Here is a 12,616-nt window from a genome sequence, read left to right as displayed (position 1 = left end):
TTGAACGCTGAGCTGTAGTCAATGAACAGCATTCTCACATAGGTGTTCCTTTTGTCCAAGTGGGAAAGGGCAGTGTGGAGTGCAATAGAGATTTTATCATCTGTGGATCTGTTGTATGCAAATTGGAGTGGATCTAGGTTTTCTCGGATAATGGTGTTGATGTGAGCCATGACCAGCCTTTCAAAGCATTTCATGGCTACAGACGTGAGTGCTACAGGTCGGTAGTCATTTAGGCAGGTTACCTTAGTGTTCTTGGGCACAGGGACTATGGTGGTCTGCTTGAAACATGTTGGTATTACTGACTGAGACAGGGAGAGGTTGAAAATGTCAGTGAAGACACTTGCCAGTTGATCAGCGCATGCTTAGAGCACACGTCCTGGTAATCTATCTGGCCCAGCTGCCTTGTGAATGTTGACCTGTTTAAAGATCTTACAGTGGCTGCGGAGAGCGTGATCACACAGTCATCCGGAGCAGCTGATGCTTTCTTGCATGCTTCAGCGTTACTTGCCTCGAAGCAAGTATAGAAGTTATTTAGCTCGTCTGGTAGGTTCGTGTCACTGGGCTCTCGGTTGTGCTTCCCTTTGTAGTCTGTAATAGTTTGCAAGTCCAGCCACATCCGACAAGCATCAGAGCTGGTGTAGTACGATTCGATCTTAGCCCTGTATTGACACTTTGCCTGTTTGATGGTTCGTCGCAGGGCATAGCGGGATTTATTATAAGTTTCCGGGTTAGAGTCCCGCTCCTTGAAAGCGTCAGCTCTACCCTTTAGCTCAGTGCGAATGTTGCCTGTTATCCATGGCTTCTGGTTGGGGTATGTACGTACAGTCACTATGGGGACGACGTCCTCAATGCACTTATTGATACAGCCAGTGACTGATGTGTTGTACTCCTCAATGCCATCGGAAGAATCCCGGAACATATTCCAGTATGTGATGGCAAAACAGCCCTGTAGTTTAGCATCTGCTTCATCTGACAACTTTTTTATAGACCGAGTAACTGGTGCTTCCTGCTTTAATTTTTGCTTGTAAGCAGGAATCAGGAGGGATAGAGTTATGATCAGATTCCCCAAATGGAGGGCGAGGGAGAGCTTCGTACGTGTCTCTCTGTGTGGAGTAAAGATGGTCTAGAGGTTTTTCCTCTTGTTGCACATTTAACATGCTGATATAAATGAGGTAAAACTGATTTAAGTTTCTCTGCATTAAAGCCACTAGGAGCACCACCTTTGGATGAGCATTTTCCAGTTTTCTTATGGCGGTATACAGCTCATTGAGTGTGGTTTTAGTGCCAGCATCGGTCTGTGTTGGTATGTAGACAGCCACAAAAAATACAGATGTAAACTCTCTAGGTAGATAGTGTGGTCTACAGCTTATCATGAGATACTCTACCTCAGGTGAGCAAAACTTTGAGACTTCCTTAGATATCTTGCACCAGCTGTTGTTTACATAAATGCATAGGTCCCCGCCCCATGTCATACCAGAGGCTGCTGTTCTATCCTGCTGATAGAGTGTATAACCCACCACCCCGTGTCTTACCAGAGGCTGCTGTTCTGTCCTGCAGATAGAGTGTATAACCTGCCACCCCGTGTCTTACCAGAGGCTGCTGTTCTATCCTGCTGATAGAGTGTATAACCCACCACCCCGTGTCTTACCAGAGGCTGCTGTTCTGTCCTGTCTGATAGAGTGTATAACCCACCACCCCGTGTCTTACCAGAGGCTGCTGTTCTGTCCTGCTGATAGAGTGTATAACCCACCACCCCGTGTCTTACCAGAGGCTGCTGTTCTGTCCTGCTGATAGAGTGTATAACCCACCACCCCGTGTCTTACCAGAGGCTGCTGTTCTGTCCTGCTGATAGAGTGTATAACCCACCACCCCCAGTCTTACCAGAGGCTGCTGTTCTGTCCTGCAGATAGAGTGTATAACCTGCCACCCCGTGTCTTACCAGAGGCTGCTGTTCTGTCCTGCTGATAGAGTGTATAACCCACCACCCCGTGTCTTACCAGAGGCTGCTGTTCTGTCCTGCTGATAGAGTGTATAACCCACCACCCCGTGTCTTACCAGAGGCTGCTGTTCTGTCCTGCAGATAGAGTGTATAACCCCCACCCCGTGTCTTACCAGAGGCTGCTGTTCTGTCCTGCAGATAGAGTGTATAACCCCCACCCCGTGTCTTACCAGAGGCTGCTGTTCTGTCCTGCAGATAGAGTGTATAATCCGACAGCTGTGTGTTCTTAGAATCGTCGTTCAGCCACGACTTGGTGAAACATAAGATATTACAGTTTTTAATGTCCCGATGGTAGTATATACGTGCTTTCAGTCGTGTGGTCAGGTGCCACAAAGAGGGACTTAGGAAAATTGCAATTTTCTCAGAACAGGGCAGCACGGATTGCCCTTGGATGTACACAAAGTGCAAATATTAATAATATACATGTCAATCTCTCCTGTCTGAAAATGGAGGAGAGATTGATTTCATCACTACTTGTTTTTGTAAGAAGTGTTGACAAGCTGAATGCACTGAGCTGTCTGTTTAAACGACTAGCACACAGCTCAGACACCCATGCATACCCCACAATACATGCAACCAGAGGTCTCTCCACAGTCCCCTTAGTCCAGAACAGACTATGGGAGGCCCACAGTACTACATAGAGCAATGACTACATGGAACTCTATTCCACATCAAGTAACTGATGCAGCAGTAGAATCAGATTTAAAAAACAGATAAAAAAAACACCTGGAAAGCTGGGACTGTGAAGCAACACAAACATAGGCACAGACACGTGCATACACACACACACACGATAGCATACGCACTATACACACACGTACACATTGATTTTGTGGTGTAGACATGTGGTAGTGGAGTATGGACCTGAGGACACACACTTAGTGTGTTGTGAAATCTGTTATGAATGTATTGTAATGTTTTAAAATTTTTATAACTGCCTTAATTTTGCAAGACCCAAGGAAGAGTAGCTGCTGCCTTGGAAGGAACTAACGGGGATCCATAATAAACCCCAGGAAGAGTAGCTGCTGCCTTGGCAGGAACTAATGGGGATCCATAATAAACACCAGGAAGAGTAGCTGCTGCTTGGGCAGGAGGTAATGGGGATCCATAATAAATACCAGGAAGAGTAGCTGCTGCCTTGGCAGGAACTAATGGGGATCCATAATAAACACCAGGAAGAGTAGCTGCTGCCTTGGCAGGAACTAATGGGGATCCATAATAAACCCCAGGAAGAGAAGCTCCTGCCTTGGAAAGAACTAGGGGATCCATAATAAACCCCAGGAAGAGTAGCTGCTGCCTTGGCAGGAACTAATGGGGATCAATAATAAATACAAATACAAATACAAATGCAGGGTTAACAGTTAGTGACTGTAACATGTTGGTATCAACACAGGGTTAAAGGTTAGTGACTGTAACATGTTGGTAGTAACACAGGGTTAATGGTTAGTGACTGTAACATGTTGGTAGCAACACAGGGTTAACGGTTAGTGACTGTAACATGTTGGTAACAACACAGGGTTAAAGGTTAGTGACTGTAACATGTTGGTAGTAACACAGGGTTAATGGTTAGTGACTGTAACATGTTGGTAGCAACACAGGGTTAACGGTTAGTGACTGTAACATGTTGGTAACAACACAGGGTTAAAGGTTAGTGACTGTAACATGTTGGTAGTAACACAGGGTTAATGGTTCGTGACTGTAACATGTTGGTAGTAACACAGGGTTAACGGTTAGTGACTGTAACATGTTGGTAGCAACACAGGGTTAATGGTTAGTGACTGTAACATGTTGGTAGTAACACAGGGTTAATGGTTCGTGACTGTAACATGTTGGTAGCAACACAGGGTTAATGGTTAGTGACTGTAACATGTTGGTAGCAACACAGGGTTAATGGTTAGTGACTGTAACATGTTGGTATCAACACAGGGTTAATGGTTAGTGACTGTAATATGTTGGTAGCAACACAGGGTTAATGGTTAGTGACTGTAACATGTTGGTATCAACACAGGGTTAATGGTTAGTGACTGTAACATGTTGGTAGCAAAACAGGGTTAATGGTTAGTGACTGTAACATGTTGGTAGCAACACAGGGTTAAAGGTTAGTGACTGTAACATGTTGGTAGCAACACAGGGTTAATGGTTAGTGACTGTAACATGTTGGTAGCAACACAGTGTTAATGGTTAGTGACTGTAACACGTTGGTATCAACACAGGGTTAACGGTTAGTGACTGTAACATGTTGGTATCAACACAGGGTTAATGGTTAGTGACTGTAATATGTTGGTAGCAACACAGGGTTAACAGTTAGTGACTCTAACATGTTGGTAGCAACACAGGGTTAATGGTTAGTGACTGTAACATGTTGGTATCTACACAGGGTTAATGGTTAGTGACTGTAACATGTTGGTAACAACACAGGGTTAATGGTTCGTGACTGTAACATGTTGGTAGCAACACAGGGTTAATGGTTAGTGACTGTAACATGTTGGTATCAACACAGGGTTAACAGTTAGTGACTGTAACATGTCGGTAGCAACACGGGGTTAATGGTTAGTGACTGTAACATGTTGGTAGCAGCACAGGGTTAATGGTTAGTGACTGTAACATGTTGGTAGCAGCACAGGGTTAACAGTTAGTGACTGTAACATGTTGGTAACAACACAGGGTTAACAGTTAGTGACTGTGTGCATTAAGTGCTGTGTATCCTGTCTTGTGATCTTTCAATGTAGCATGACGTTACTTGGTAAACAGTTCTTAGAATTATTGTGAATTTCTAAGTGAATAATGACGTTTTAATTCCGTAGAAGGCAGAAGAAGGCGGGTCTCACGTAAACAGAGTACAGTGTATTTGGAAAGTATTCAGACCCCTTCAGTTTTTCCACATGTTGTTTCGTTACAGCCTTATTCTAAAATTTATGTAATTTTTATATATATATACATTTTTTAACATTTTCTAAAAACCTGCTTTGTCAATATGGTTTATTGTGTGTAGATTTACAAAAAAACAACAATTTAATCAATTTGAGAATAAGTCTGAAACATAACAACATGTGGAAAATGTCAAGGGGTCTGAATACTTTCAAAATGCATTGTTCCTGTCCCGTTGGCTAGTGCAGTGATCCTTTAGAGAACATGTCATAAACCTCTCTAAATGCATTGTTCCTGTCCCGTTGGCTAGTGCAGTGATCCTTTAGAGAACATGTCATGAACCTCTCAAAATGCACTGAATATTTCACTCCCATCTTTAACGTTTATTGTACTGTTTCCCCCCTTGTTGGTGCTGTTGGAATGATGTATTTGTATTCATGTATGTTTGTGCAGAGGACCATAATGGAAAAGAAGTTGTAAAACATTATTGTGTTATCCTCAATTATTTAAATGCAGTGTATCACTTGTCCACCAATGGTTAGTGGTTCATCATTCTTAATTATTTGAAGAATCTTGGAACCACCAAGATTCTTCCTAGAGCTGGTCACCCAGCCAAACGGAGCAATCGGGGAAGAAGGGCCTTGGTCAGGGAGGTGACCAAGAACCCGATTGTCACTCTGACAGAGCTCTAGAATTCTGCTGTAGAAATGGGAGAACCTTCCAGAAGGACAACCATCTCTGCAGCACTCCACAAATCAGGCCTTTATGGTAGAGTGGCCAGACGAAAGCCACTCCTCAGTAAAAGGCACATGACAGCCTGCTTGGAGTTTGCCAAAAGGCACCTAAAGACTCTCAGACGTGAGAAACAAGATTCTCTGGTCTGGTGAAACCAAGATTGAACCCTTTGGCCTGAATGCCAAGAGTCACATCTGGAGGAAACCTGGCACCACCCTGACGGTGAAACATTGGGGTGGCAGCATCAGTCTGTGGGGATGTATTTCAGCGGCAGGGACTGGGAGACTAGTCAGGATCGAGGGAAAGATGAAGCAAAGTATAGAAAGATCCTTGATGAAAACCTGCTCCAGAGTGCGCAGGACCTCAGACTGGGGCGAAGGTTCCCCTTCCAACAGGACAACGACCCTAAACACACAGCCAAGACAATGCTGGAGTTGCTTCGGGACAAGTCTCTGAATGTCCTTGAGTGGCCCAGCCAGAGCTCAGACTTGATCTTGATCAAACATCCCTGGAGAGACAATAACTGTGCAGCAACGCTCCCCATCCAACCTGATTATACCTTGAGAGGATCTGCAGAGAACAATGGGAGAAACTCCCCAAATACAGGTGTGCCAAGCTTGTAGCGTCAAACCCAAGACGACTCAATGCTGTAATCACTGCCAAAGTTTCTTTAACAAAGTACTGAGTAAAGGGTTGGAAGGTCTTTATTTCTAATACATTTGCAAACATTTCTAAAAAAACAGTTTTTGCTTTGTCATTAGGGGTTATTGTGTCTAGATTGATGAGGGGGAAAAACAAGTTCATCCATTTTAGATGTGAAATACTTTCCAAAGGCACCGTATATATAATTTATTTCTAAATGGCAGACCTGGCATTTTACTTGGAGGAGGTACATAAGGCAGTCATGTTTTTATTAACCATTTCATATTAAACATATACATAACTACTGGGATTGACAGAGACAATAGACTTTACATTCAACATATTTGACAGATGAAAGAGATAATATATGAATAAAACAAAACATAAATCAAAAGAAACTAGCAAGAAATGAACAGCAACGATGTGACCAGGTCAATTTATTTATTTTATTTATTTACCCTTTATTGATCTAGAACAAATTCACGGTCAATAATAACATTCTATTTCCAGTAAAGCTATTGCATCACCTGCCCCTCCCTCTGCCCTCCCTTCCCCTGATAAATATTAACACATAAATCCCTATAAAGCGCTGCTCACATGGACACAGCAACAACACTTCAACAGGTACCTGGTGAATTAGTATCTTCTCTCTGAACTAAATGTGATAACTGATGTTCTGATGATTTAAATAAAGAAAATGTCTAAGTTTGTTTTAGATGTTTTCCATAACTTGAGTTAACCTTTATCTGTTTTGTCTTGGATAGAGGACATCAGCCATCTACAATCTAGAGGACATCAACCAGCCATCTACAACCTAGAGGACATAAACCAGCCATCTACAATCTAGAGGACATAAACCAGCCATCTACAATCTAGAGGACATAAACCAGCCATCTACAATCTAGAGGACATAAACCAGCCATCTACAATCTAGAGGACATCAACCAGCCATCTACAATCTAGAGGACATCAACCAGCCATCTACAATCTAGAGGACATAAACCAGCCATCTACAATCTAGAGGACATAAACCAGCCATCTACAATCTAGAGGACATCAGCCATCTACAATCTAGAGGACATCAACCAGCCATCTACAATCTAGAGGACATCAACCAGCCATCTACAATCTAGAGGACATCAACCAGCCATCTACAATCTAGAGGACATCAACCAGCCATCTACAATCTAGAGGACATAAACCAGCCATCTACAATCTAGAGGACATCAACCAGCCATCTACAATCTAGAGGACATAAACCAGCCATCTACAATCTAGAGGACATAAACCAGCCATCTACAATCTAGAGGACATCAACCAGCCATCTACAATCTAGAGGACATCAGCCAGCCATCTACAATCTAGAGGACATCAGGCAGCCATCTACAATCTAGAGGACATAAACCAGCCATCTACAACCTAGAGGACATAAACCAGCCATCTACAATCTAGAGGACATCAGCCAGCCATCTACAATCTAGAGGACATCAGCCAGCCATCTACAATCTAGAGGACATCAACCAGCCATCTACAATCTAGAGGACATCAACCAGCCATCTACAATCTAGAGGACATCAGCCAGCCATCTACAATCTAGAGGACATCAACCAGCCATCTACAATCTAGAGGACATCAACCAGCCATCTACAACCTAGAGGACATAAACCAGCCATCTACAATCTAGAGGACATCAGCCAGCCATCTACAATCTAGAGGACATCAGCCAGCCATCTACAATCTAGAGGACATCAACCAGCCATCTACAATCTAGAGGACATCAGCCAGCCATCTACAATCTAGAGGACATCAACCAGCCATCTACAATCTAGAGGACATCAGGCAGCCATCTACAATCTAGAGGACATCAGGCAGCCATCTACAATCTAGAGGACATCAGCCAGCCATCTACAATCTAGAGGACATCAACCAGCCATCTACAATCTAGAGGACATAAACCAGCCATCTACAATCTAGAGGACATCAGCCAGCCATCTACAATCTAGAGGACATCAACCAGCCATCTACAATCTAGAGGACATCAGGCAGCCATCTACAATCTAGAGGACATCAGCCAGCCATCTACAATCTAGAGGACATCAGGCAGCCATCTACAATCTAGAGGACATCAGCCAGCCATCTACAATCTAGAGGACATCAACCAGCCATCTACAATCTAGAGGACATAAACCAGCCATCTACAATCTAGAGGACATCAGCCATCTACAATCTAGAGGACATAAACCAGCCATCTACAATCTAGAGGACATCAGGCAGCCATCTACAATCTCTGTAAGTTTATTCTACTTGACTTATATCTAATGTTATCTTTACTGCTTACCAACATTGTTGATTTTATATAATTAGGACCTTTGTAGCCCTCCATGGGTTCCTAAACAGAATAAGTAAACACTGAGTATACAAAACATTAAGAACACCTTAATACTGAGTTACCCCGGTTTCCCTCAGAACAGCCTCAATTCATCAGGGCATGGACTCTACAAGGTGTTAAAAGCGTTCCACAGAGATGCTGACCCATGTTGACTCCAATTCTTCCCACAGTTGTGTCAAGTTGGCTGGATGTCCTTTGGGTGGTGGACCAATGTTGATAGACACAGGAAACTGTTGCGTGTGAAAAACCCAGCAGCGTTGCAGTTCTTGGCACACTCAAACCGGTGTGCCTGGCAACTACTACCATACCCTGTTTAAAGGCACTTCATCTGAATGGCACAGATACACAATCCATGTCTCAATTGTCTCATTGTTTATAATCCTTCCTTATTAACCTGACTCCTCCCCTTCATCTACACTGATTGAAGTGGATTTAACAAGTGACATCAAGCTTTCACCTGGATTCACCTGGTCAGTCTATGGTCAGTCTATGGTCAGTCTATGGTCAGTCTGTGGCCAGTCTATGGTCAGTCTATGGTCAGTCTATGTGATGGAAGGAGTAGGTGTTCATAATGTTTTGTATTGTCAGTGTGTATAGAGTGTGTTCCTGTGTGTTTCAGCTGTGTGTGTATATATAGTGTGTTCCTGTGTGTTTCAGCTGTGTGTATATATAGTGTGTTCCTGTGTGTTTCAGATGTGTGTGTATATAGTGTGTTCCTGTGTGTTTCAGCTGTGTGTATATATAGTGTGTTCCTGTGTGTTTCAGCTGTGTGTGTATATATAGTGTGTTCCTGTGTGTTTCAGCTGTGTGTATATATAGTGTGTTCCTGTGTGTTCCTGTGTGTGTGTATATATAGTGTGTTCCTGTGTGTTTCTGATGTGTGTATATATAGTGTGTTCCTGTATGTTTCAGCTGTGTGTGTATATAGTGTGTTCCTGTATGTTTCAGCTGTGTGTATATATAGTGTGTTCCTGTGTGTTCCTGTGTGTGTGTATATATAGTGTGTTCCTGTATGTTTCAGCTGTGTGTATATATAGTGTGTTCCTGTGTGTTTCAGCTGTGTATATATAGTGTGTTCCTGTGTGTTTCAGCTGTGTGTATATATAGTGTGTTCCTGTGTGTTTCAGCTGTGTGTGTATATATAGTGTGTTCCTGTGTGTTTCAGATGTGTATATATAGTGTGTTCCTGTGTGTTTCAGCTGTGTGTATATATAGTGTGTTCCTGTGTGTTTCAGCTGTGTGTGTAGCTATGAGGGGAGTTGTCCTTCTCTTTCTGCTGTCTCTCTGGCCTGGAGGCCAGGTGGATGCTATCGATCAAGATGTCTTGGCTAATGTGGTACAAGAGATGAATAGGTGGGTGTTTCTCTGTTCAGACTCTAAGAACTCCTAAATGTATGTTTGACAATAATTAGTAATTATTTCAATTTTCATTTTTGGGGGACACATGTATGAATAATGATAGGTAACCTTCCCACTCATCGTTAATCACGATTCATTCAGGACTATCCTTAATCATGGAAGCACATTAATGTAGAAGTGTTTAGAAACATATTCTATTCTAATTTACAATAAATGACACAATACATTATTTACCATTAATTTCTATTCTGCACAAAATAATCTGAAACACAACCAAAACAAACAGGAAATGCATCCAACAAGTTTAAAAAGTCACAAGCTTGATGTAGTCATTGTGTGCTAAGAATATGCGATGAAATACTTAACGTTTGACTACTTTGTGAATTTGTTCCAATAATTTTGGTCCCCTAAAATCTATGTTCAAAAAGTGTTGTAATTTCTAAATGATTAACCCGATACGGATGAAAATATCCTCAAATTAAAGCTGATAGTCTGCACTTTAACCTCGTAGTCATTGTATCATTTCAAATCCAAAAGTGCTGGAGTACAGAGCCAAAACAACAAACAATGTGTCAATGTCCCAATAATTACAGAGGGCACTATCTCAGACCTCTCTTAACTTTGTCCATGAGATGGTGATGATAATTTATGCAAAAGTAACAGTGCACATATTCATATATTCAAACTTTAGATTTGGTCAAATAGTTGGGAGTGTCCTCCTCCTGTCTGTTTCTACTGTTTCAGAAAGATCCCGTGTTTCTGATCGTCTGATCCTGTGTGTTCTGTCTCTTCTGTCTCCTGTCTGTTTATAATGTTTCTGATCCTCTGTGTTCTGTCTCTTCTGTCTCCTGTCTGTTAATAATGTTTCTGATCCTCTGTGTTCTGTCTCTTCTGTCTCCTGTCTGTTTATAATGTTTCTGATCCTCTGTGTTCTGTCTCTTCTGTCTCCTGTCTGTTTGTAATGTTTCTGATCCTCTGTGTTCTGTCTATTCTGTCTCCTGTCTGTTTGTAATGTTTCTGATCCTCTGTGTTCTGTCTCTTCTGTCTCCTGTCTGTTTATAATGTTTCTGATCATCTGTGTTCTGTCTCTTCTGTCTCCTGTCTGTTTGTAATGTTTCTGATCCTCTGTGTTCTGTCTCTTCTGTCTCCTGTCTGTTTATAATGTTTCTGATCCTCTGTGTTCTGTCTCTTCTGTCTCCTGTCTGTTTGTAATGTTTCTGATCCTCTGTGTTCTGTCTCCTGTCTGTTTGTAATGTTTCTGATCCTCTGTGTTCTGTCTCTTCTGTCTCCTGTCTGTTTATAATGTTTCTGATCCTCTGTGTTCTGTCTCTTCTGTCTCCTGTCTGTTTGTAATGTTTCTGATCCTCTGTGTTCTGTCTCTTCTGTCTCCTGTCTGTTTATAATGTTTCTGATCCTCTGCGTTCTGTCTCTTCTGTCTCCTGTCTGTTTATAATGTTTCTGATCCTCTGTGTTCTGTCTCTTCTGTCTCCTGTCTGTTTGTAATGTTTCTGATCCTCTGTGTTCTGTCTATTCTGTCTCCTGTCTGTTTGTAATGTTTCTGATCCTCTGTGTTCTGTCTCTTCTGTCTCCTGTCTGTTTATAATGTTTCTGATCCTCTGTGATATGTCTCTTCTGTCTCCTGTCTGTTTATAATGTTTCTGATCCTCTGTGTTCTGTCTCTTCTGTCTCCTGTCTGTTTGTAATGTTTCTGATCCTCTGTGTTCTGTCTCCTGTCTGTTTGTAATGTTTCTGATCATCTGTGTTCTGTCTCTTCTGTCTCCTGTCTGTTTGTAATGTTTCTGATCCTCTGTGTTCTGTCTCTTCTGTCTCCTGTCTGTTTATACTGTTTCTGATCCTCTGTGTTCTGTCTCTTCTGTCTCCTGTCTGTTTGTAATGTTTCTGATCCTCTGTGTTCTGTCTCCTGTCTGTTTGTAATGTTTCTGATCCTCTGTGTTCTGTCTCTTCTGTCTCCTGTCTGTTTATAATGTTTCTGATCCTCTGTGTTCTGTCTCTTCTGTCTCCTGTCTGTTTATAATGTTTCTGATCCTCTGTGTTCTGTCTCTTCTGTCTCCTGTCTGTTTATAATGTTTCTGATCCTCTGTGTTCTGTCTCTTCTGTCTCCTGTCTGTTTATAATGTTTCTGATCCTCTGTGTTCTGTCTCTTCTGTCTCCTGTCTGTTTGTAATGTTTCTGATCCTCTGTGTTCTGTCTCTTCTGTCTCCTGTCTGTTTATAATGTTTCTGATCCTCTGTGTTCTGTCTCTTCTGTCTCCTGTCTGTTTGTAATGTTTCTGATCCTCTGTGTTCTGTCTCTTCTGTCTCCTGTCTGTTTATAATGTTTCTGATCATCTGTGTTCTGTCTCTTCTGTCTCCTGTCTGTTTGTAATGTTTCTGATCCTGTGTGTTCTGTCTCTTCTGTCTCCTGTCTGTTTGTAATGTTTCTGATCCTGTGTTCTGTCTCTTCTGTCTCCTGTCTGTTTGTAATGTTTCTGATCCTCTGTGTTCTGTCTCCTGTCTGTTTGTAATGTTTCTGATCCTCTGTGTTCTGTCTCTTCTGTCTCCTGTCTGTTTATAATGTTTCTGATCCTCTGTGTTCTGTCTCTTCTGTCTCCTGTCTGTTTATAA

General features: G+C 42.2%; 1 protein-coding gene across 5 annotated transcripts in view; it reads left to right on the top strand.

The window, feature by feature from the left end:
- LOC139563450 (uro-adherence factor A-like) overlaps positions 1-12,616 on the top strand; it is a 296,516-nt gene that overhangs the window by 269,336 nt on the left and 14,564 nt on the right. For 2 of the 5 annotated variants that reach the window (XM_071382133.1, XM_071382132.1), the window contains one exon: positions 9,869-9,986. The exons of 1 other annotated variant lie outside the window; for it this stretch is intronic. The gene's annotated coding sequence lies outside the window, so the exon portion shown is untranslated. Of the gene's footprint in view, positions 1-6,988; positions 8,534-9,845; positions 9,987-12,616 lie in introns of those variants that run through there. 2 more of the 5 variants (XM_071382131.1, XM_071382134.1) reach the window with 2 other exon arrangements.

This window comes from Salvelinus alpinus, chromosome 34 (genome assembly GCF_045679555.1).
Source record: "Salvelinus alpinus chromosome 34, SLU_Salpinus.1, whole genome shotgun sequence".
Taxonomy (NCBI): Eukaryota; Metazoa; Chordata; class Actinopteri; order Salmoniformes; family Salmonidae; genus Salvelinus; species Salvelinus alpinus.
This window is presented reverse-complemented; position numbering and strand designations above follow the sequence as displayed.